The sequence below is a fragment of the Rhineura floridana genome, chromosome 7 (assembly GCF_030035675.1).
Source record: "Rhineura floridana isolate rRhiFlo1 chromosome 7, rRhiFlo1.hap2, whole genome shotgun sequence".
Taxonomy (NCBI): Eukaryota; Metazoa; Chordata; class Lepidosauria; order Squamata; family Rhineuridae; genus Rhineura; species Rhineura floridana.
Window position 1 is genome coordinate 124419487 of NC_084486.1, and position 26864 is coordinate 124446350.

General features: G+C 42.6%; 1 protein-coding gene across 7 annotated transcripts in view; it reads left to right on the forward strand.

Annotated features, from left to right (window-relative positions):
* RSRC1 (arginine and serine rich coiled-coil 1) overlaps nt 1-26864 on the forward strand; it is a 355437-nt gene that overhangs the window by 283189 nt on the left and 45384 nt on the right. The window lies entirely within an intron of this gene.

Genomic DNA, 26864 nt, shown 5'->3' on the forward strand with positions numbered 1-26864 from the left:
TTAAAGCTAAATTAAAAGGGCATTGTGTGAAAGTAAAACTTGATAATTCAGCTGTGCTTCACGGACATCCTAACTTCAAAGAGGAATGTAGCTTCCTCTAAACTTAGTCTGTCATCTTAACAGTACTCAGCAGATGATTAAGCACGTTTCAGTCTAGGAACTTTCATGTAAGAAATTACATCAGGAGTGTATTAAGTTCCCAATGTAACTTGTTTAATGTGAAGGTGATCTGGTTTCCTTTCTGGGATCTTTATGATGCCAGAGCCTGGGCAACTTATACACAGAAGACAGAGCCTCCAAATCCTTCCAATCCATTCTGTCTTCAGGGCACAGTATGATATGAGAGTACTGTGAACAATTCCACTGGGGGAGAGGAAATTTACTTGAGCAGCAGGGCAAGGGGAGAGTGTGTTTTCTCTTGTGCCATTCATTCATTTTCTATCTCTCCCATACACCAAGTTCCTATTAATCTATAAGGGAAATAAGCGAGGTACCCTATTGTGGCCCCCTGAAAATCTATTTAAGGGGTTGGGGAGGATTTCAACTATGGAAAATTATGTAGGAGAGAAGGGCTAAATACTCCTGCACACTGCCGTTCTGAACCAATTTCACCCTCCCATTGTGTCTGTTTTTGAGCTTTGAAAAAGGCTATCACAGATTTCCCATGTCCCATGCAGTTTGGCTCCTAGCTACTAGTTTACATTCTTATCCTGAAGTTAATTAGTTTCCTAAAATGTATATTAAAAGTAGGACTATATTCCAGGCCAAACTGTGAAAAAGTCCAAAATATTCCTTCCCTATTTGTAGTTTAATAAAGGTATTATATGATATGCAGTCCATAATCTCTTCTAGAGCTATATGCAGGTTGTCTGGAGATTTCTTCATTTTTCTTACAAAGGTGGTTTAGAATTGATTCTGAGGGTGAATGTCATTCCAGTTGTTGACCATAATAATACTAACTAAATTCTTGGAGAAATACAGTATAGTAATAGTAGTTCATTTATGAATCACTTCCTATATAGCACCTATGAAGACACAAGACGATTAAGAGGAAACATGATAGAGGTGTGGTGTGGAGAAAGTGGACAACGTTTTTCTCCCTCTCTCTTAACACTAGAACATGGGAATAGCCAATGAATCTGAGTGTTGAAAGATTCAGGACAGAGCAAAAAAAAAGGGGGGGGGGTTATATTCAACTAAGTCAATGTGTGCGGCAGCTGTGAAAAAGGCAAATTCCATGCTAGCGATAATTAGGAAAGGTATTGAAAATAAAACAGCCGATATCATCATGCCGTTGTATAAATCTATGGTGCGGCCGCATTTGGAATACTGTGTACAGTTCTGGTCGCCTCATCTCAAAAAGGATATTCTAGAGTTGGAAAAGGTTCAGAAGAGGGCAACCAGAATGATCAAGGGGATGGAGCGACTCCCTTACGAGGAAAGGTTGCAGCATTTGGGGCTTTTTAGTTTAGAGAAAAGGCGGGTCAGAGGAGACATGATAGAAGTGTATAAAATTATGCATGGCATTGAGAAAGTGGATAGAGAAAAGTTCTTCTCCCTCTCTCATAATACTAGAACTCGTGGACATTCAAAGAAGCTGAATGTTGGAAGATTCAGGACAGACAAAAGGAAGTACTTCTTTACTCAGCGCATAGTTAAACTATGGAATTTGCTCCCACAAGATGCAGTAATGGCCACCAGCTTGGATGGCTTTAAAAGAAGATTAGACAAATTCATGGAGGACATGGCTATCAATGGCTACTAGCTGTGATGGCTATGCTCTGCCACCCTAGTCAGAGGCAGCATGCTTCTGAAAACCAGTTGCCGGAAGCCTCAGGAGGGGAGAGTGTTCTTGCACTCGGGTCCTGCTTGCAGGCTTCCCCCAGGCACCTGGTTGGCCACTGTGAGAACAGGATGCTGGACTAGATGGGCCACTGGCCTGATCCAGCAGGCTCTTCTTATGTTCTTATGTTCTAAGTCTTACTGAGCCATTGAAATCAATGGACGTTAGTTGTGGTCATTGATTTCAATGAGTTTACTCTGAGTAGGACTTTGTTGAATACAACCCAACACTTGTTAAAACTGTAGAATTTGCTCCCACAAAAAGTAGTGATGGCCACCAACTTGGATGGCTTTAAAATAAAATTAAACAAATTCATGGAGAATAAGATATCAATGGCTTCTAGCCACGATGGCTATGTTCTGCTGCCACTGTTGGAGGCAAGTGTGCCCCTGAATGCTTCCCATAGGCTTTGGTTGGGCACTGTAAGAAAGGATGCTAGACTAGACGGACCACTGGCCTGATTCAGTAGGCTCTTCTTATGTTCTTATCTCAAAGCAATGGCTACATCACATGTACAGTAGAATGTCATCCAGAAGGTTATTTTAGCCCTTTTGAGACGACTTCAGAGTTCAAGCATATTTTATCCATATCTTGAACTGAATTAAAACACGCACATGCACACACCACCACCACTACCAAACCTGGTGACCACAGCTTGACACCAACTCCAGCCCCAGGAGGATGGTTGATTTGGAGTTACTGTTGGGGATATCTATTGTTGGAAGGTTCTGGGTTGTATTCAACTAATCAAATTAATGAATATGCCTAACAGAAGTTGGCTGAATACAACACTCTGTCTGTGAGCTACCCAACAGAGCTAATAACCTTCTGATCGTGCTTAAAGGGCTAAAGATAAGGACAACAAATATGCCATTCTTGTGTTGCTGGAAAAAACTCGGGTTTTGGCACCATCTTGTGGTCACAGGCAGGAAAGACAACTTGAAGGAAATAGGCAGCTCCCATAATGCACCCCTTCAGTTTGTTTTCCTGCCTTCGTCAAAGTGGTTGCATTTCTCCTAGCTCCTGTCTTTCCTCACGCATGAGTTACTTTATTTGCATTTTCTCCACTTTTGTGCTTTCGCTTCAACTTTTTCTTTACTTTCCCTCCATCTTCAGGACTGTTTATCTTGCTCTTTCCTGCTGCTGCTTCCTCTTCCCATTTTCAAACTGCTTTCCTCTTTCCTGCTATATCACTTCCCCTCTTGCTTTGTTAACCACTTCAGGGAGGGGAGGTTGGCATTTTCTTTTGGAGACCTTAGCTTGTTCCCCTCAGTCGCCCTTCAAGGGGCTGTTAGTCCATTGTGTCCTTGTAACTCCCCATAGATGACTCAGCTGCACTTTCATGCCTTAATTACAGAGCGCTCATGTCTGCTGTTGACAGACTAACCCCAGTACCCACAGATAGTTCTGTTGAGCATGTTGCCCGCAAAGCCAAGCAAAAACACCCCCATTTGAACTCCTAGTCTCAAGGAGATTCCCAGCAAACAGACTCATGCCAGTGTTTCCAGCTACCTCTCTGGGACTCAGGCTGCAACATGCTCCTGTAGGAATAATGACAGGGAAGAGGAAGGAGAGATCTTTCTACACCAAGGTGACATAAGCAATAGTGAAATGCTGCAGGAATTGTTTTCACCTCACTCCTCTGAGGATGAGGTTTTTATGGATTTCACTCATTCCCCTACTTTCTCTCACCAGCAGCATGCCAGTATGCGCCAGCAGGGATAGGGGCACTCCTACAACCACCAGTCTTATTTCTCCTCAACCACGCTTCTCCCTGACTGCAGGTATACTTAAACAAATTAAAGATGTTCTCTTTGGAGAATTGGCTAGTGAACTAAGGATGCCATTCCACACTACTGGCCCAGTTCTTAATGCCCTTAATAATGTACCTGACCATGCCGTCCCCTCAACATCCAGGCACAGACCTCTTATGCAAGCCCTGTCTCATCTAAGGGGTCTCTCTTGCAGGTAAGTCATCCCCCCTAGGGAATGCTGGCCACTTCAGCTTCCCTTAGCCCATTTAATCTGCATGTTGACAATACTATAGAACCTGCAATTTCATCTCATCAGAATATTTCAACTGGAGACATAGATCTCCTGGATCCCTTCCTTAATCCTGAGTTGGAGGAACGGGAATGGAGTGAGGTCTCTTTGATGGAGGAGCAATCCTCCCATCACCATTTCCATGAATCTTAACTTGCTCCCCTTTTGACCAGGGTTTTGGCAATTCTTTGCCTCAGTTCTACTCCCACTGAGCCATCTGCAGTTCAGCCTAAGGGGGCAGTTGTATCACTGAGCCTAAATCTATGGTTAAATCTATTCCTGTACCTGTCCAGTCAAAACTATTACAAAGGCTGGATGGGATATGTCATTGCAGTATAAAAAATCTCTCTCTCTCACTCACAAGTTCTACAATTTCGATCCAGAATTTATAGAGCTACTGAAGATTCCAGCCATTGACCAACCAGTCTCTTGTGACCAGGAATATCCTGCCCAACAATGGAGACACTCAATTCCATGACTCCAATGAGAGATGCTTGGACTTTGCCTTATGAGGGCACATGAAGCGGCAGCCCTGACAATTCACACCTCCTGCTCTGTGCCAGTCTTCACTCATGCAGCTTTGATTTGCTTAGATGACCTGATTGACATCCCTAACCAAGACTGGGATCAGGTTCGCAAGTGCCTCCTTAAGATATCCAGGCAGCAGCATATTTGGCAGATGCCACACTAGATGCAACCCAGTTTGCAACTCAACCTCTTCCAGCTGATGTAGTGGCCAGAATAACTCTCTAGCTGAAACACTGGGAGGCGGACACTACCTCCAGGGTCAATCTTTTCACTGCTGCTTATTCTGGGAAGAAGCTCTTTGGCGAGGATGCTCTAAAAAGCATGTCCTTGGTGAGTCTAAACACAAGAGGAAGGTGTTAGTCTCCTCTCAGAGGGACAACAGATGCTTTTCTCTGCATATCTCTCCTTATCCATTGAGCCAGTTCTTTCAAGGCTCCCGGCCAAACCAGAGATACAAAGATTCCAGACCCATCTGGGGAAACTGGAACAAGCCCAGATTTTTTTCCCCATATACCAACAAGGAGCCAAGTACCTGTCCTCTGGTACAGGAGGACATCTCCAACAAGTACAGTGGTGCCGCCAGGCCGCCTTCAAATAATTCTTTCATGCCTGACATGTCTTGATCACAAATCAATGGGTCCTCAGCTCTATTCCTCAGGGATATAGAATCAAACTCTGGACCCAGCTGCCATCTCAATTCCTCCCTTCACCAGTCTCCAACTCCCCAATGAAGTGGGAGATTGTACAGAGCGCCATTCAACACCTGCTCTCCGTGGTGGCTCTCAAACCGGTTCCTCTAGGAAAATCCTTCTTCGGAGTCTACTCTGTATTCTTTGTGGTGCCAAAGAACGAATGGAATTCCTGGAGGGCCGTCCTGGACCTCCAATTTCTGTACCTTTCAGGCATACACAGAGATTTTCTATTGCCTAAGAGAAGCCTATCTCCACATCCCTATATACCCCAGTCATTTGAAATTTTTTTATTTTGCTTACAGTCAGCAACACTTCCAATTTCAAGGTCTACCTTTTGGCCTAGTCTCAGCACCGAGAGTATTCACAAGGGTAATGGTGCCCTGGTGGCTCATCTTTGTCTCCAGGGCATCCATATCTATCCCTACTTGGATGACCTGCTAAGTCACTTGGCCTCCAAGGTGTGGGCCTTTCAAGATATTGAAGTCACCTTATCCAGTCTCAAGTCTCATGGCTTTCTGGTGAATCTCCAAAAAAGCTGCCTGCAACCTACGCAGCATCTGGAAGTGTTTCTGGACATGGTCAGTGGGACAATATCCCTTTAATCAGACAGGGCCAAGATGATCAAGATGGTAGCCCTCATGTTAATGTACTCCAAAAACAGCAGACCTGATGTTCTCAGCAAGGGTCCTAGGCCTTCTGATATTGGCATCTCAAGTGACTTCATGGGCCAAACACAATTCACGGACACTTCAGTGGTTCCTTCTACCCTTCCGGAGAGCCATCGCTTCCATACAACACATCCAGCTCTGAATCACCTCTCCCTACCATGGTATGGTAGACCCAAGATCAGAATTTTCAAAAGGGCCTTCCCCTCAGGGAATCATGCAGGATTCCAGTAACATCCGACACCAGCCTAGACAGCTGGGGGGGGCATTGTCTGGGTCACCTGGTCCAGGGCCATTGGTCCCCAACGGAACAGGTGGAGAACATCAACTGGTTGAAGCTCAGGTCAGCACACCCAGCCCTGCAGTTCTTTGTTCCTTGTCTCAACCTATCCCATGTCCTAAGAACAGTAAAAGCAATATCAACAGGGAAGGAGGGATGAGGTCGGTGGAACTGCAGGCAGAGGTCTCCCTACTCTTGAATTGGGTGGAGCTTTACCTTTAATCCCTGTGTGCCAAACATATCTGCGGGTGACCAGTGTCCAAGGCAACTGGTTGAGCCACCAATCAATCCAACCAAGCGAGTGGATGCTTCATCCAAATATCTTCAGTCCTGCTTCAGGAGGCCCCTGGTAGACTCTTTGCATCAGAAAACAACCATCAGCTCAAGATTTTTTATGAGATTCCACTTTTCTAGGGCAGAAGGCCTCAATGCTCTGACTGCATCGTGGCCAAGAGACTATGCCTTCCCACTGATACCCATCATACAGTAAGTTCTATGGAAGATTAGGGAGGAAAGGGCCCAGAGAGGATGATTTTGATAGCTCCCTTCTGGCCCCAACACCCCTGGCTCTCAGAAATCCTGGCTGTAGCAACCTTCACTCTGTGGCATCTCCCACATTGCCTGGACATCTCCTAGGACCCTCTTTTTCACCCAGATCCGAACTGGCTTCAGCTGATGGCCTGGGTATTGAACAGAGACACTGAGAAAGTTTGGCCTGAACACTGATGTCATTGAAACCATTTTAGCCTCCAGACTTCCATCGACTGTCTGCATTTATTCTTCAACATGGAAGTCCTTCAATTCATGGTGCTCCTCTAGACCCCTGTCGGCTCAGATTTCCTATATTCTGGCCTTTCTTCAGGAAGGTTCAAAAAAGGGACTTAGACCAAATACCTTGAAAAGACAAGCTGCAGCAATTTCTTCGCTTTTTCCAGATCTCAGAATTGAAAGCTGTTTCGGTGGCCAAACACCTTTGCATTTTTCATAAATATAGGTTATGCTCCAATAGATCCCTCCTTTCTACCTAGAGTGCTTACTAAGTTTCACAGACAACAAGAACTAATCCTCCCAACCTTTTGCCCAGCTCCATCTCATCCCCTAGAACATGCCTGGCACTCTTTAAATGTTAGACGTGCCCTTAAGATCTATATTTCCAGAACCAAGGACACACTTTTTATCTCCATCCAGCCTCATTGGGCCGGAGAGAATCATAGAATAGTAGAGTTGGAAGGGGCCTATAAGGCCATCAAGTCCAACTCCCTGCTCAATGCAGGAATCCAAATCAAAGCATTCCTGACAGATGGCTGTCCAGCTGCCTCTTGGATGCCTCTAGTGTCGGACAGCCCACTACCGCTCTAGGTAATTGGTTCCATTGTTGTATGGCTCTAACAGTTAGGAAATTTTTCCTGATGTTCAGTCAAAATCTGGCTTCCTGCAACTTGAGCCCATTATTCCATGCCCTGCACTCTGGGATGATCAAGAAGTGATCCTGGCCCTCCTCTGTGTGGCAACCTTTCAAGTACTTGAAGAGCGCTATCATATCTCCCCTCAGTCTTCTCCAGGCTAACCATGGCCAGTACTTTCAGTCTCTCCTCATAGGGTTCTGAACCTGTTGCAGTTTGTCTGCATCCTTCTTGAAGCGTGGAGACCAGAACTGGACACACTACTCAAGATGAGGCCTAACCAGTGCTGAATAGAGAGGAACTAATACTTCACACGATTTGGAAGCTATACTTCTGTTAATGCAGCCTAAAATAGCATTTGCCTTTTTTACAGCCACATTGCACTGTTGGCTCATATTCAGCTTGTAATCAATGACAATTCCAAGGTCCTTCTCACATGTCGTATTGCTGAGCCAAGTATCCCCCATCTTATAACTGTGCATTTGGTTTCTTTTTCCTAAGTGTAGAACCTTGCATTTATTCCTGTTGATTTTCATTCTGTTGTTTTCACCCCAATTCTCCAGCCTATCAAGGTCCCTTTGAATTTTGATTCTGTCTTCCACAGTATTAGCTGTGCCTCCCAATTTTGTATCATCTGTAAATTTGATAGCATGCTCTGTACCTCCTCATCCAAGTCATTAATAAAAATGCTGAAGAGCACTGAGCCCAGGACCAAGCCCTGTGGTACCCCACTCGTTACTTCTGCACAGTTTGAAAAGGAACCATTGATAAGCACTCTTTGAGTACGATTCTGGAGCCAGCTGTGGATCCACCTAATAGTTGTTGCATCCAGCCCCCATTTAGCTAGCTTGCTAATCAGAATACTTTGTCAAAAGCTTTGCTGAAGTCGAGATATATTATGTCCACAGCATTCCCACAGTCTACAAGGGAGGTTTACCTGATCAAAAAACGAGATAAGATTAGTTTGGCAGGATTTGTTCTTCATAAATCCATGTTGGCTCCTAGTAATCACTGCATTGTTTTCAAGGTGCTTAGAGATTTATAATCTGCTCCAGAGTTTTTCCAGAAATTGATGTTAGGTTGACTGGTCTGTAGTTCCCTGGTTCCTCCTTTTTGCCCTTTTTGAAGATAGGTACAACATTAGCTCTCCTCCAGTCATCCGGCACTTCACCAGTCCTCCACGATTTCTCTGAGAGAATAGACAGCGGTTCTGAGGGTTCTTCAGCCAATTCCTTCAATGCTCTAGAATGCAGTTTATTGAGCTTTGCCAATTTGAACTCGTTCAAAGTGATTAGGTATTCCTTGACTGTTTGTCTATCAATCTCAAGCTCCAATCCTGCCCCTTCCACTTCATGTTTCCCAGGAGGGTCATAGACCCTTTTTTGGGAGAAGACTGAGCCAAAGTAGGAATTGAGCACTTCTGCCTTTTTTTGTCATCTGTTTGTTTTTTATTTATTTATTTATTTATTCATCTATCTATCTATTTATTGCACTTGTATACCACCCCATAGCCGAAGCTCGCTGGGCGGTTTACAGAAATCAAAAACATTAAAACAAATATACAATTTAAAACACATATTTTAAACAATTTAAAAACACAATTTTAAAATTTAAAACAATATAAAAACAATTTAAAACACATGTTAAAATGCCTGTCCTCATTGAGTAGCTGTGCCACCATTTCTTTTCTCTATCTTTTACTATGGACATACCTGAAGAAAGCGTTTTTGTTGGTTTTAGCATCTCTCGCTAACCTCATTCTCAGCTTTAGCCTTCCTGACGCCATCCCTGCAATTCCGTGATACCTGCCTGTACTCTTCCTTTGTGGCCTGGCCTTCTTTCCACTTCCTGTATGTGTCCTTTTTTATTTTCAGGTCATCTCTAAGCTTTTTGTGAAGCCACATTGGCTTCCTCTGCTGTTTTCTCCCTTTTTTCCTTGTTGGAATTGCTTGCCATTGCACTTTTAGAATTTCCTTTTTTAGAAACTCCCACCCATCTTGGACCCCTTTTCTCATTAGGGTTGCTTGCTTGAGAGTAACTTCTTCCACAAGTTCCAATCTCAAGATGGGTTACAGCATGCATAGCTCTGGCCTATGAGGCTCAGAGACTACCTGCTCCTGACCAGATCACAGCCCATTCTGTGAGAGCTGTGGCCACCTCGACAGCACTCTCAACTAATGCTTCCATAGACAAAATTTGCAGGGCGACAACTTCAGCATCCCCAAGTTCCTTTACTAGCCACTATAAAATTGACACGCATGTCTTGTGCAAGGCAGTCTTTGGCAGAAGGGTCCTCCAGCAGGTGTTTCCTAACTAAGGGCAACCTTCTTGTATCCCACCCTTCATGGAAGCTTTAGGGCGTTCCAGCAACACGAGAATGAACCATTGGTTCCCTACCTGAATGGTAGTTCTGTGTTGCTGGAAAGAAACTCCTCAGGCCTCACCCTGTTATTGGCTGCCCTCTTTCTAGTATTGGCTGTTCTTCACTTATACCCCAAGGGCTTTCCCCCACAACTACAGATCTGTAGGGAAATAGCCTTTTTTCCCATCACTGTTATTTGACTTGTTCAAGTTAGGCAAGGATGCAAACTGAATGAGTGCATTATGGGAGCTGCCTACTTCCTTCAAGTTGTCTTTGTGACCACAAGGTGATGCCGAAATCCAATCTGATAAGTTTCTTTCCAGCAACACAGAACTACCACTCAGGTAGAGAACCAACAGTTCTATTTTGAGCTGAAGGAGTACAACATCTGAAGGGATGTTGTAGCAGGGAGCTGAATGGCACTAAGGGGAAGTCTTTTCAGCAAGGAGAGTTAAAATTGTGTCCAGATTCTTCAGTCATTTAGGTTGGGCCATGGGAAGTGAGAAGATACACAGTATTCCCAGGAAATTTACATGGTGCAACCTCCCTAATCTGGTGTCCTCCAGGTGTTTTGGACTACAACTATTTTCACCTTCAGCCAGCATGACCATGCTGGCTGTAAGGTTCATGGGAGCTGTAGTCCAAAATATCTAGAGGACACCAAGTTAAAGAAGGGAAGGCTGTGACATAGTACTTTACAAAGTAATATAACTAAAAAGATAGTTCTCTGCCCTGAGGAGCCTACAGCAGGGACTTTCACCAGTAGGGGAAACAATAGACGGAGATATGTAAGCTTCATGTATTTTCAAAAAGGAACATAAGACAGGATTATGTGACAAATTATCCCCACTAGTTCAGTAGCAGATCCTGTCTGTAGTAAGAATTCTGTTGATATAATATATTTGAAAAATAATTTGAAATGAAGTCCAGGTTGAAACTAAAAGATCTTTTGCAATTATTTTTTAAAAATTGCATGTTAGAAAACCTTATGAATCAATGTAGAAGATGGAAAAATCAGATAACCGTAACATTCTGACAGGTGCTTTTGACATATTTGGATGTGTGAAAGTTAACCTTTGAAGGAAAGATGAAGTATAATTGTTGTCTTGGTATATTTTAAAACTTACTGTTGAACTTCTATTCTACTTAGCAATATGTTATCTCAACATACATACTTTAATTTCTGCATCCAACAAAAACTATAAGTGAAGCAGAAAAATTAATTTGTAATTGAAATTACTAATTCTTTGAGTGCTCAGCTTTTATTCCCCCTTCTTTGCTTGTTGTGGTTTGTTTTAAAATAAATGCAGTGACCTTTCCCTACTCCTCCCTCAAGCTTTAAAGGAGCACTCTGGAAGTAGCAGAATTCTAGAATGGGGGGTTCTAAAAGCTTTCGCTTCACTGCTCTACTAAGCAAAATGTGTGGTATAAATAAGCATATTGTTTTCCAGCTCATGAAGAAAGGTTATTATTTTATCTGCCCCTTAGTAATAGTGTCTTAGCATTACTTTTATTGTAATTTTATTGCCAAATCAGGTGTGAGATTAGATGTTGGATGTTACATGTAATCTGCTCAGAAATCAAATTATTTGACCTCGAAGCCCACCACTACACCCTCCTGCTGGTTTGCTGTTACATATGCAGCATTTTCCTGTCATGAATACAAATGGAGGACAAATTAGAATCTACAGACAGCTGACCTGAGCTACAGATTAAACACTAGGGGGCTTGTGTTACTTTAAATGCTTTAATTATCACAGTCCCTATAAATAGTTGAAGGACTCTCTGAGAAAAAATATTTTTGTAGCAGAGAAGGGAACGTATGAGAAAAAAACCCTCCTAATGTAAATTTGACAGAGCCAAATTGCACTTTGGAGCTATGCTAATTTGCTGCATGAAATTAGGTCTATTAATAAAAATACACCACTTTTACAAGAATGTTTTCAATGGCAGAGGGAATTTTAATTTGGGACTAACTGAAAATAGCATTCACGTTTTATTTATGATGGTGACAGAATTTATGACAACTTTATTGGCAGACTTGATTTTCTTTTTAAACTCTAGGCCTGGCTAGTCAAACTCAAAAGTAAATTAAATATGTAGTCACAATAGCACTGTGATAAGGTGCAATGTAAATACTGCTGAAGAAGAAAACGGTACCTTACATATTAAAATCAAGCATGTTGGATTACTGCCCTGAGATACTTAAATGGTTGGCTTTAGTATATCATGCATAATACAATTAAAAGATTTCTTGATTTGTTAAAATGGAGCTGCTCATGAAAACATACAATTTGAAAAATGTGAAGTGGAAGATGATTAAACTATCTGACAGTGATAGCACTATTTTTGTACCTGGAATGAATCAGTGTGTAAAAGATTTAGAGGGTATTGTAGGGAAAAGACATTTGTGAAGGTAATCTTAAATATCAAAGGGATAGCGCTAAATTAAGGACTCCTTTCTTTACATTCAAGAAACAATATTAACTAATACTTACATGAATATGTTATCCTGATGCCTTCATTCCTGAATTTGCATTTTTGTTTCTCATGTGTGTTGGCCCAGTATTGAATTGATTAGTTATGCCTAGCTAGTAAGCAGTGAAACATTTTATATACACTTGGGAAATAAATTTGGCAGAAAATCAGCATGAGTAGATTTAATTATTGCTCTGAGACCTTTTCCTTTTCTAGCTTAGTGATCCTGAAACTCCACGTGTTTCTCTGAAATCTGTGTGGACGCTAAGCTTCGCTTCCCAATTTGTTCCTTCACACAATGATAAGCCAAGCAATTACTACTTTATTGATTTTTCATCACAGCAAATTTAAAGTTGATTTTTCCCTGAAAAGGCAGGGGTGATTAAGTGTTTCTCCTCAGTTTAGTATAAGAGAGCTGTATGGCAGAATCTAATATCCTGAGGTCAACCTCTGCAGGGAGATAATATGCTGTGTTGGCCACGTGTTAAGGAGAGAAATCAGGGCTACAAATGTGATAGGATATATGTGGAGACAGTTTAATTTGCTCCATTTATATGAACAGTTCACGTGGTACATGCTTGGAAAACATCATATTGAATAGGCTTGGAAATAAAGCCCACGTGAGCAGAAAGAAAGGACGAGGACAAACCAGGGGAACCTTGAATAAATTGTCCTTTAGGGAAGAGAACTGTGGTTTTAAAACAGGAGCAAGTAACGTTTGAAATTGTTTTGACTTGTATGGTTAGAATTAATTTTTAATACAATATTGAAGTGCTGCATCAAAGGGAAATCTTTTAAAAGTAAGGAATTAATGTATCTGCTATCTGGAGTGTGTGGGCATTCCAGATGTAATCAGTGTGATTCCTGCAGTTAATGCTTTTCGTAAGTTGTTAAAATAATCTTTCACTTGGTTATTCTCACAAAAACCCAATCATGTAAGGTAATTTTTAATTTCATTTTACAGATTAGGAACCTCACACTGAGGTGGTAAAACTGTATCTGCACTGTATCACTTCAGACTGCAGGTGTGGGCTTCCATAAATGTATGCTCCTTCCAGCATATAAAAAACCAGCAGGGTGCCTAGAACTACTAGGGTCCTAACACAGCCTTCTTTCTGATATGTATTTAAGTGTGTAAAGAATTTTACTTTATTTTATTTGTATGGAAGAGCATTCAGTCATACAATTTCCCCATCCTGCAGTCTTAAGTGGCATGGCACCGGTTTTCCATCTCAGTGAGAACTAGGTGTGAGATTTTTAAAATGCTGATGGGTGAAGTGCCAGGTGACTGGAGGAGGGCTAATGCTGTCTCTATCTTCAAAAAAAGAGGAACCTATGAACTACAGATCAGTCAGCCAGACATCAATCCCTGGGCAAATTCTGGAGCAGATTATAAAGTGGTCAGTCTGTAAGCACCTTGAGAACAATGCAGTGAATACTAGAAGCCAACATGGATTTGTCAAGAACAAATTCTGCCAGATTAATCTTATCTCCTTTTTTGATCAAGTAACCTCCCTGGTAGACTGTGGGTTTGCTGTGGACATAATATATCTCAACCTCACCAAAGCTTTTGACAAGTGTCCCATGATAATCTGATGATCAAGCTAGCTAAATGTGGGCTCCCGTCAACACAACTATTAGGTGGATCCATAGTTGGCTACAGAATCATAGTCAAAGAGTGCTTATTAATTATTCCTTCTCAAAGTGGAGGAGGTAACCAGTGGCTTACCACAGGTCTCAGTCCTGGACTCAGTGCTGTTCAACATTTTCATGATTGATTGATTGATTGATTGATTTTATTATTTGATTTATATCCCACCCTTCCTCCGAGCAGGAGCCCACTTGGATGAGGAGGTGCAGAGATTGCTTATCACATTTGCGGATGATACAAAATTGGGAGGGATAGTTAATACCCTGGAAGACAGAAACAAAATTCAAAGTGATCTTGGTAGGCTGGAGCATTGGACTGAAAACAACAGAATGAAATTTAACAGGGATAAGTGCTATACCTAGGAAAAAGAAAACAAATGGTTCTTCTGACCAGATGGTGGATGTCCAACCTGTCCTGGATGAGGTTGCACTCCCCCTGAAGGAGCAGGTTCGTAGCTTGGGGGTTCTCCTAGAACCATCTCTGTCACTTGAGGCTCAGGTAGCCTCGGTTGCATGGAGTGCCTTCTACCAACTTTGGTTGGTGGCCCAGCTACGCCCCTATCTGGACAGGGATAACCTGGCTTCAGTTTTCCATGCTTTGGTAACCTCCAGGTTAGATTACTGCAATGCGCTCTACGTGGGGCTGCCTTTGAAGATGGTTTGGAAACTGCAGCTTGTGCGAAATGCAGCAGCCAGATTGGTAACAGGAACCAGACGGTTTGACCATATAAAACCGATTCTGGCCTGCTTGCATTGGCTGCCTGTATGTTTCCGAGCTCGATTCAAGGTGCTGGTTTTAACCTATAAAGCCTTACATGGCTTCGGACCACAATACCTGATGGAACGCTTCTCCCGACACAAACCCACCTGTACACTACCCTCAAGATCCAAGACCCTCCTTCGGGTGCCTACTGTGAGGGAAGCTGGGAGTCTGGCAACAAGGGAGAGGGCCTTCTCAGTGGTGACCCCCAAATTATGGAACAATCTCCCTGATGAGGTGTGCCTGGCACCAACACTGTTATCTTTTCAGCGCCAGGTCAAGACTTTCCTCTTCTACCAAGCATTTTAGCATGTGTTTTTAAATTTTTTTTTTTAAATGGGTTTTCAAAATTTGTATATTTGTTTTTAATGTTTTTAATTGTTGTAAACTGCCCAGAGAGCTTCGGCTATGGGGCGGTATATAAATGCAATCATCATCATCATCATCATCTTACAAGCGAGATGGATCTTGGAATTGTTGATCACAAGCTGAATATGAGCCAACAGTGTGATGTGACTGTAAAAATGGCAAATGCTCTTTTGGCCTACATCTTAACAGAAGTATAGTTTCCAAATCGCGTGAAGTGCTTTGTTGTTGTTATGTGCCTTCAAGTCGATTACAACTTATGGCAACTCTATGAGTCAGCAACCTCCAATAACATCTGTTATAAACCACCCTGTTCAGATCTTGTAAGAGGCTTCCTTTACGGAATCAATCCATCTCTTGTTTGGTCTTTTTTTCTACTTGCTTCTTTTTTTCCCAGTATTATTGTCTTGTCTAGTGAATCATGTCTTCTCATTAGTGTCCAAAGTATGATAACCTCAGTTTCATCATTTTAGCTTCTAGTGACAGTTCTGGTTTAATTTGTTCTAACACCCAAGTATTTGTCTTTTTCGCAGTCCATGGTATGCGCAAAGCTGTCCTCCAGCACCACATTTCAAATGAGTTGATTTTTCTCTTATCCACCTTTTTCACTGCCCGACTTTCACATCCATACATAGAGATCGGGAATACCATGGTCTGAATGATCCTGATTTTGGTGTTCAGTGATACATCTTTGCATTTGAGGACCTTTTCTAGTTCTCTCACAGCTGCCCTCCCCAGTCCTAGCCTTCTTCTGATTTCTTGACTATTGTCTCCATTTTGGTTAATGACTGTGCCGAGGTATTGATAATCCTTGACAAGTTCAATGTCCTCATTGTCAACTTTAAAGTTATATAAATCTTCTGTTGTCATTACTTTAGTCTTCTTGATGTTAAGCTGTAGTCCGGCCTTTGTGCTTTCCTCAGCATTTGTTTCAAATCATTACTGGTTTCTGCTAGTAGTATGGTATCGTCTTTATATCTTAAATTATTGATGTTTCTCCCTCCAATTTTCACACCTCCTTCGTCTTGATCCAATTCCACTTTCCATATATGTTCTGCGTACAGATTAAATAAATAGGGTGATAAAATACACCCGTCTCACACCCTTTCCGATGGGGACCTATCGGTTTCTCCACATTCTGTCCTTACAGTAGCCGCTTGTCCACAGTATAGGTTGTGCATCAGGACAATCAGATGCTGTGGCACCCCCATTTCTTTTAAAGCATTCCATAGTTTTTCATGATCTACACCGTCAAAGGCTTTGCTGTAGTCTACAAAGCACAGGGTGATTTTCTTCTGAAATTCCTTGCTCCGTTCCATTATCCAACATATGTTTGCGATATGATCTCTGGTGCCTCTTCCCTTTCTAAATCCAGCTTGGACATCTGGCATTTCTCACTCCATATATGGTAAGAGCTTTTGTTGTAGAATCTTGAGCGTTACTTTACTTGCATGGGATATTAAAGCAATAGTTCGATAATTACTGCATTCTCTGGAATCCCCTTTCTTTGGAAGTGGGATATATATTGAACGCTTCCAGTCTGTGGGCCATTGATTAGTTTTCCATATTTCTTGACAGATTTTTATCAAAATGTGGACAGATTCAGTCTCAGTAGCTTGTAGCAACTCTATTGGTATGCCATCTATTCCTGGTGATTTGTTTCTTCCAAGAATTTTAAGAGCCGCTTTCAGCTCACATTCTAAAATTTCTGGTTCTTCATTATATGGTTCCTCCGTGAATGAATCTGTCATCCTGGCATCTCTTTTATAGAGTTCTTCAGTGTATTGCTTCCATCTTCCTTTTATTTCATCTCGGTCAGTCAGTGTGTTCCCCTGTTGATTATTCAACATCCCTACTCTTGGTTTAAATTTCCCTTTAATTTCTCTAAAGTTTTGGAATAGGGCTCTTGTTCTTCCCATTTTGTTGTCCTTATCTATTTCTATACAATAACGTTGTATAGTTGCATTTAGGGTTCTGACTGTGTTTCTGTCTCCTTTTGTTTTTGATTTCCTTCTCTCTTTAACCATTTTAAGGGTTTCTTCAGTCATCCATTGAGGTCTTTCTCTCTTTTTAACAAGAAGTATTATGTTTTTGCATTCTTCCCTGATAATGTCTCTGACTTCAGTCCATACTTCTTCTGGTTCTCTGTCAACTAAGTTTAAAGCCTCAAAGCTGTTCCTTATTTGATCTTTATATTCTTCTGGGATGTTATTTAAATTGTATTTTGGCATAAGTGGCACTTACCCTTTGGAATTCCCTCCCCTTGAATATTACAGAGGCACCATCTCTGTTTTCTTTTCGGTGCCTACTGAAGGCTTTCCTCTTTCAACAAGCCTTTTAAGTAAAGACCTTATCCCAGTCTGCATCTGTGTTGGAATTGCTTTTTAATATGTTTTTAAAACTTTTGTTAAAATACAATATATTTTTAAACCTTTTTTTAAAATCCTTTTAAACCTTTTTTAAAAATATTTGTAAACGTGTTTTGTTTTAATATATTTTTAATGGTTGTTGTGTTTTAATATATTTTAAAGTCTGTTTTTATGATGTTTTAAAGTGTTTTTAGTGCTTTTGTTTGCCGCCCTGGGCTCCTACTCGGAGAAGGGGTGGGATAGAAATAAATAAATAAAGTGTGCGATAACATTGCCATGGCCAGACCATTTCCTGGTAAAGTTTGTTTATATGTTTGTTTTTATATATATTTCTATACTGCTATTTTATTTAAAAAACATCAAGCGATTTAAACAAATAAAACGGATGGATGGATGGATGGATGGATGGATGGATGGATGGATGGATGGATGGATGGATGGATGGATGGATGGATGGGCGGGCCACATACCTGGCTCAATAGTAGATGGGCAACTAGTGCAGATGTTTTAAGAGTGATGTCACATGTTGTTTGCCACGTGCCCCCATCAGCAGTCTGGCTGCTGCCTTTTGTATCAGCTAAAGCTTTTGGATCAGGCCCAAGGGCAGCCCCACATAGAGCGCATTGCAGTCATCCAGCCTTGAGATTACCAACATATGGACTATAGTGGCTAGGCTATTCCTGTCCAGCAACAGCTGTTGCTGATGAACCAGACAAACCTGGTAAAAAGCACTCCTAGCCACAGAAGATACTTGGACCTCTAGTGACAAAGATGAATCAAGGAGTATGCCTAAGCTAAGGACCTGGTCCTTTAGAGGGAATGTGACCCCATCCAGAACAGGTACCTTGCCTGTCTCTCAGAAATGGAAACCACCTACCCAAATGGCTTTCATCTTCCCAGAATTCAAGCACAGTTTATTGATCCTCATCAGGTCCACTATAGCATTCAGACACCAAACCAGGCCATTCACAGCCTCTCCTGATTCAGATGTTATTGATAAGTACAGTTATGTGTCATCAGCATACTGTATCAAAGGCTACTGAGAGATTGAGCAGAAGTAACAGGGTCAAACTCCCCCTGTTTCTCTTATGTTAATGGTCATCCATCAGGGAGACCCAGGCTGATTCTGATAGCACTCTTCAAGTACTTGAAAGGTTGCCACACAGAGGAGGGCCAAGATCTCTTCTCAGTCATCCCAGAGTGCAGGACACAGAACAATGGGCTCAGGTTACAGGAAACCAGCTTTTGAACATCAGGAAAAACTTCCTAATGGTTCAAGCAGTACAACAGTGGAACCAATTACCTAGGGAGGTGGTGAGCTCTCCAACACTAGAGGCATTTGAGAGGCAGCTGGACAGCCATCTGCCCGTATGCTTTAATTTGGATTTCTCCATTAAGGAGGGGTTGGACTCGACAGCCTTATAGGCCTCTTCCAACTCTATTATTCTATTATTCTGTTTGAACCAGGTCTGAATCCAGATTGTAATGGATCTAGACAATCATCCAGGAATATCTGCATTTGCTTGTGATGAAATCACATATTTGTGTTTAAGAGGAAAAATTCTGCTGTTAAGTTACATTCAGGTATGATAGAGTTAATAGAATGTTTAGCATGATTGGCTGGAATGTTTGCGAGGGAGGAGTGAAAGGTTTTTTAAAAAGGGAGGAATGACAGTATTGGTTTGATTTTGGGGCTTGTTCTGTCAACATTAGGATGTGGGGTTTGGGGTCTTATTGTGGGTTGGTTTAGTGTGGATAGGTAGGCAAGGTAGGTTTAGGACTATATTATTTATTTACTTACTGCCTTTTCTCCCAGTAGGTTACATTATAACATTTATATTGTGATCATAATAAATCTTTGTTTGTTGGATTCTATAAAATTCCACATGCATGGTTGGTCTTTATAACACTACCTAAATAAAAAGTTAAAAGTTAAACCTAATATCCACAGTTACCCTCACACATAGAAACTATATATAACTCAGTAGGCACACTGGGGGAAAGCGGGGTTGCTGAGGGTTATGGTGCAGTAAGTAACTGGCCAAAACGGAGGTGGGCGTCCTTGGGGTCACTTGTTTCAAGCATGAGTAGGGTTGCCAGGTGTCCAGTTTTTGGCTAGAGACTCCAGATTTTGGAGGTCCTCTCTGGGTCTCTGGGTGAGTCACCTTAATCTCTGGACTCTCAGCTTTCATTTTAAAGGAAAAATTAAGTTCCTTGGTGGTCTGGTTCACAAGATATACACCAAAACGTCAGCTCCCCCAAATTCCGAGAAAAGGTCTCTTAGCTAGCTGCTCTAACTCCGCCCTTTCAGGTTTGTAGCCAGTAAGTGAAGTCAGTGTTGTGATTTGTTGACCTCCAGGCAGTGCCTAGACCCCATTGCAATGCCAGAAAATGGTTGGTTTTTTCCTGCTTTTCTGAAAATCTCATCAATTGAGTAAGTATATAGTTTTCAGTTTTTTTCTCTTGTGTGCAGAAGTCAAACAAGTTTAAATTTTCCTGGGCTGTTGAAGAGGGGCAGTGTTTTGAAAACCTTCCCAATATGAAGCTTTAATGGTCAGATCACTACCTGGTAAACATAGACTTCTCGATGCCTCACACCCTCCGCAGGGGTAAAGGACCTATTAGAATGGTTCGCCCCAGACGCCTGATGGATCCAGAAGGATTCCTGACCGCTTGGGGAACTGGAACCTGCTGAAGGCCGCTCGGTTGACACCCTGGTGTTGGAGTAGAATGAAGGGATCACCAGGGCCCTGGACCGGGTGGCACCGAAACGTCCTCTCCCCCTGAACAGAACTCAGTTAGCACCGTGGTATACACCACGGTTGCATAATCTGAGACAGGAGGTGAGACGACTAGAGCGCCAGTGGCGGAAATCCCGTTCTGAAGATGTCCGGACACAGGTAGAGCAGCAGTAACTGCCTACCAAGTGGCAATAAAGGCAGAGAAGAAGAAGTTCTTTGCTGCCTCTATTGCGTCAGCAGAGTGCTGTCCCAGGAGGTTGTTCCAAGTGGTCCGAAGCCTGGTCGGTCCAGTTGCCCAGGAACCCTTGGAACAGTCTAAGGCCTCCTGTGACAAGTTAGCAAAGCACTTTGCTGACAAAATCGAACATTTGCGGAGCTCGATTCCGTACGCTGTGGATGCAGTGAATGAAACAGAGTTGGCCGGTTGCAAGCCAGTCAAATGGGATCGGTTTCGGCCTCTCCCTTCTGAGGATGTGGACAAGGTGCTCTCGACTGTGAAGCCTACCACCTGTCTAAATGATCCTTGCCCATCATGGCTCCTTGTGAGCTGCAAAGAGAAACTGGGCGAGGGGATCAAGGCGGTGGTCAATGCATCCTTGAAGGAGGGTGTAATGCCATTAGCCCTCAAGGAGGCAATTGTAAAGCCCATCTTAAAGAAGTCCTCCTTAGATCCCCAGGTTTTGAATAACTTTCGCCCAATTTCGAATTTACCATTTTTGGGCAAGGTCATTGAGCGAGTGGTGGCTAATCAGTTGTCGACACACTTGGATGAAACGGATTATTTGGATCCATACCAATCAGGTTTCAGGACTGGACATGGAACTGAAACAGCCTTGGTCGCTCTGGTTGATGATATGAGGAGGGCATTAGATAGGGGAGAATTCACCTTTCTTGTCCTCCTCGATCTCTCAGCGGCTTTTGATACTGTTGACCACAGTATCCTTCTACAGCGCCTGGAGGGATTGGGAATAGGAGGCACTGTATTACGGTGGTTCCATTCCTTTCTCTCCGATAGGCATCAACAGGTAGCATTGGGGGAGGAGGTTTCAGACCCTTGGCCTCTCAATTGTGGTGTGCCACAGGGCTCTATCCTCTCTCCCATGCTATTTAATATCTATATGAAGCCGCTGGGGACAATCATTAGGAGATTTGGGCTGCAGTGTCACCAATATGCGGATGACACTCAGCTCTATCTCTCGTTTAGATCTTCACCAGAGTTGGCTGTGGAGACCATGTCCAAGTGCCTGGAATCCGTGAGTGGATGGATGGGAAGGAACAGGTTGAAGCTGAATCCCAATAAGACTGAGGTGCTACTTGTGGGAGACAAGGGAAGGTTGGGTGATGTTGACCTGATGTTCAGTGGGGTGAGATTACCCCTAAAGGACCAGGTCCGCAGCCTTGGGGTTGTTCTTGATTCCAAGCTGTCCCTGGAGGCTCAGATCTCGGCAGTGAGCCGGGCAGCTTGGTATCAATTACACCTCATTCTTAGGCTGCAACCCTACCTGCCTGTTCATCAGCTCCCACTAGTAGTACATGCCCTGGTCACCTCTCGTTTAGACTACTGTAATGTGCTCTACGTGGGGTTACCCTTGAAAACGGTCCGGAAATTGCAGCTTATACAGAATGCTGCGGCTCGACTACTCACAAATTGTCGCCGCCGGGAACACATCACCCCAGTGTTGTTCGATCTGCACTCGCTTCCAGTTATTTTCTGGGCTCAATTCAAGGTGTTGGTATTAACCTTTAGATCCCTATACGGTTTCGGCCCAGTTTACCTGATGGAGCGCCTCCAGCGCCACCAATTATGCCGCCCGACAAGATCAGCCACTCAGGACCTTCTCTCAGTCCCACCAACTAAAGCAGCTAGGTTGGTGGGGACTAGGGAGAGGGCATTTTCAGTGGCGGCCCCCACTCTCTGGAACTCCCTCCCATACGATCTTCGGCATGCCCCTTCCCTGAACGTATTCCGCAAAGCCTTGAAGACCTGGCTCTTCAGACAGGCCTTTGGGACTTCCGGGGAGGGTTAATTTTTAGTACAAATTGCCTATTACTCTGAACTGTTACTATTTTACTGTCATGTTGTATTTTATTTGTATTTTATTGTGATGCATTTTGCAACTGAATTGTACGTCGCCTAGAGTGGCCATTGCCAGATAGGCGACACACAAATTAAATTATTATTATTATTATTACTTGCTTTTCTGGGAGTAAAGCTGCAATGCTAATCCAACATACCCAGAGTAAACCCCATTGAATTCAATAGGAGTTACTTTTAAGTAGACATGGTTAGGATTGTGCTGTAAACTAATGGGACTTTTGACTGAACATAGCAAAGTCTTGTGTTTGTGTTGTAAATCTTTCCTTCTCTCTCCAGTCCTATTTTTAAAAGCAGTTAGGCAGGGCTTACTTAGTTTTTATTAAGGAGGAAACAAATACTGATTTTTTTAAAACATTCTGCAATGACCAACTACTTTAAAAATTAACTGTTACATGGGGTGTATGTATTTTTACATCTGCAGTGTGTGTGTGTATATGGAGTCTTTCCAACAATCCTGTAAGGTAGGGTTGGTAATTGGAAACCAAGGCAGCTCACAATAAGAAATAAATCCCTTTAAAATCCAATAATCATAAAAATAAGTATAAACAGTTGCAAAACAGCTTAAAGTGGCATGATTCTGAATTTTGGGTTGGGTGAATGAAGTTCCTTATTACTTGAGGTTGCAGTTCTGTGCACCCTTCCCTGCTTGAGTAAGCCCCATTGAATGCATTGGGACTTGCTTCCGAATAAACAAACAGGATTGCACTATAAATATCTTTACAGGTTGTGTAAATAATAAACATATCTGACAGTCATGCCTATATAAATATTTCTTCATACTGTGTCCCAGTAAGTATTTGATTTTACACTATGGTTGTAGATTATTACTACCTCTACATTTTAAGTGTGCCCTTCTTTCTTGGGGTGGTCATGGTTCCCCTCCGTTGTTTTCATTCTGAGGGGCAGATAGGCTGAGAGATGGTGAGTAGCCCATGGTCACACAGTACACTTTATAACTCATTTCCATTTTGAAAAATTAATTAAAACGATTTACATTCAGGCAAAGGTTATTAAGTAGATCCACACAATACATTTAAAGCACATCCAAGTCTTATGACTTTCCCTAAAGAATCCTGGGAAGTGTAGTTTCCCCCTCACAGTTACAGTTCTCATGACCCTGAACAAACTACAGGTCCCATGATTCTGTGCAGTGATTCATGTGCTTCAAATATGTGTTGAAAGTGCTTTAAATGAATGGTGTGGATCTGCCCTAGTTATGATGTGCATTCATTAGTGAATTGAAAAGGACCATTTTAAAAGATACTTTTTTAAACAGGGGGAGAGTTGTAGCTTAGTGGCATATGTTTTGCATGCAAAGGTCCAAAATTCAATTTCTAGAAGAGACTATTGCCTGGAATCCTGGAGAGCCATTTCATTTACCTTTAATCTCACTCCCTTACATCCATAAAAGCAACAACAGTGGTTCCATCCGCTCAGCTCAACCCCCTTAAACCCACTGATAACGCACCTTGCTGGTTTCATGGCAGTTTGTTTCTTTCCTAATAGTGGTAAAAGAGAATTCATGTATTGGGAAGTGTGGCTGTAATTGTTGTTCCCAAGCAGCTGCCTGTGAAGGTAGACCAAACCATGTGTGTTTTCTCTGTCAATTATTACTTACTTGAATTGGGTTGGCTGTCACAGTGAATTTATAGCAGGCCACAAGATAGACAGAAAAGGGTAGAGAATCTTCTTACTCTTACTCATTTCTCAAACCTCTTTCTTAAATGAATGGTCAAATCTGTACAGAAGTTTGGAGCAGCCATATTAAAAGATAGGGGCAGGGCATTCCAAGCAGGGGGTTGCCAACCCTGCTTGGATATGGATATATTTGCAGAGGATCCCTGTTCAAGCTTTACCAACAACACAATCCAAACCATATCTACTCAGAAGTAAGTCCTATTGAGTGCTATGGGGCTTAGTCCCTTAGTAAGTGTGTTTACAATTGCAGCCTTCAGGGGCATCCATCTTTACTCCCGAGTGCTCCCATCTAACTTCTCCACAACACTAGGCTCCTTTCTTCCTACAGTGGCCTTCTAGTGACTGGCCTGGTGACTGAGGGCACTGAAACCCTTGCTAGAAGCAAGTAGGCTAGATTAAATGTTCCCTACCCAGGCTCCTTCTTTTAGCTAAGATTTTTAATTTCCAATCAGAGAAATGTTTTTGTTTGAATTGTATGCTCCAAGCAACTGTGGTTTATGCTTAATATATCATGTTTAATGACACCACTCGGGCCCACCCTGTGACATCACTCGGGCCTGCCCCATGACATCACTAGGGTCCACCCCTGAAATCTCAGGGTTTGAGATGCTTCTGACCTGGGAACCCTAGGCGTGAGGGATAGGAGAGTTGGAGGCCCAGGACCCAGGATGCCACATTGCTCCACAACCACCGTCTCCACCACCTTTGCCAAGAAAGGTGTGTTGGCAACTGGTCTATAGTTGTTACACTCCATTGCATCCAAAGTGGGCTTTTTAAGTTCAGTCTCAGGGTGATAGTTCCCTTGTAGCGATTGAGGACCAATTAGGATGGTCCACTTCACAATCACTCTTGAGTGTCTTCTCCCGTGCTGTGGAGCCCATGTTGCTTCTTTGTACTTTGGAGAGCTCCAGGCAATGAAGCAGGCCAGATGACTGGAGCACAAATGGCATAAAACTTGTTGTGAAGATGACTAAACATGCCCTAGAGAATATAACTCTGCTTATTGTGTGGTAGTGGAGGGAGCAAAGAGGGCCAGTTTTACTGCCTCCTTTGCATCTGTCCAGCAGAGCTTTTGTAAGTGATGTTGTCTGTTAACATCTACCCCAGTGAATGGTGAGTTGGAACCCTCAGAAGCCTACTGTGACAAGTTTACTAGGCACTTTGAGGATCAAGTTGTTCACTTCCATGATGACTTGAATTCTGTTGTAGCAGGTCCAGGTACATTTTATTGGATCATTTCCAGTTTTTGTGGCCTGAGGATGTGGGCAAGGTGTTTGCAGCTGTTCAGCCAACCACATGCCCTCTCAATTCTTGCCCATCATGGCTGATTTGAGTTAGCCAAAGGGGGTTCACCAGGTGGATCTAGGGTGTGATGAATTTGTCGTTATGTTCAGTGTCTAGCACCCTTACTTCCACTCTAGAAAGAGCCCATCCTGGATCCAGAGGTTTTGAGCAACTACTGTCCGGTTGCTAATACCTCCTTTTGAAGCAATGTGTTAAAGAGATTGCTGTTTAGCTGCAGGTACTCTTATTTATTATTTATTTATTTATTATTTAATTTGTATCCTGCCCTTCCTCCCAGCAGGAGCCCAGGGCGGCAAACAAAGCGCTAAAAACACTTTAAAACATCATAAAAACAGATCTTAAAATACATTACAACAAAACAGTGCTAAAAAACATTAAAAAAACAATTTTAAAAAAGGGTTAAAAGCATTATTAAAAAACATATTAAGCAATTGTAACAGACGCAGACTGGGATAGGTCTCATCCTTAAAAGGCTTGTTGAAAGAGGAAGGATACTGATTATTTAGACCCATTTCAAGCTGGGCTGAAACCTGGGTTTTGGACAGTATTAGCCTTTGTTGCCCTGATGAGGGAGGGAGAATGGGATGCGGGAGTGCAATGCTGTTACCCTTGCTTGATGAGTGGATTTTTATACTATCGACCATGGTTTCTCCCTGGACTGTCTCGGTAGTTCAGATTGGGAGACATTGTGTTACAATGGTTTCTCTCCTACCTACAGGGCTGGTCTCAGAGAGTAGGATTGGGTGGCTGTTTTTCGGTCTCCTAGCAATTATTCTGTGAAATGCTGCAGGGAACCATCTTCTTGCCACTGCTATTTAGCATGTAAATGAAGCTGTAGGGAGTAGTCAGTACATAGATACATAGGAAGCTGCCTTATACTTAGTCAGTCCATTGGTCCATCTAGCTCAGTATTTCTACACTGACTGGCAGCAGCTCTCCAGAGTTCCAGGCAGGGTTCTCTCCCAGCCCTATCTGGTAGTATGTGTAGGGCGGATGCTGTACCACTGAGCTATAACCCTTTCCCTAAGATTCTCCAAATCCCTTAGGGCAGTGTTTCCCAAACCTTTTTTATTTTTTTTGTTGCTGGACTACAGTTCCCATAAGTCCTGACCGTTGGCCATGCTGGCTGGGGCTGATGGGAGTTGTAGTCCAGCAACAAAAACATAAAAAAAGTTTGGGAAACACTGCCTTAGGGGATTTAGAGCATGGTGTCATCAGTATACTCTGATGTATGCTACCCAGCTCTGTTTCTCTGTTGTGTCTGAATCAGGAGTGATCTCAGTGGCTAGAAGGGCTTTTTGCCAGCTTCGGCTGGTATACCAGCTATCTCTGTTTCTAGACCAGGATAGTATAGCCATACAGTGATAACCTCAAGACTGAACTATTGCATTGCATTCTGTATTTAAATCAATGAATATATAAAGGGTGCCCATAGGCAATGGTAAACCCTCTCTGAATACCGCTTACCATGTAAACCCTATTCATAGGGTCACCATAAGTCGGAATCGACTTGAAGGCAGTACATTTACATTTTATAAGGCTAGTTCAGAAGCTGCAGCTGGTGCAAACTGAAGCATCCTAAA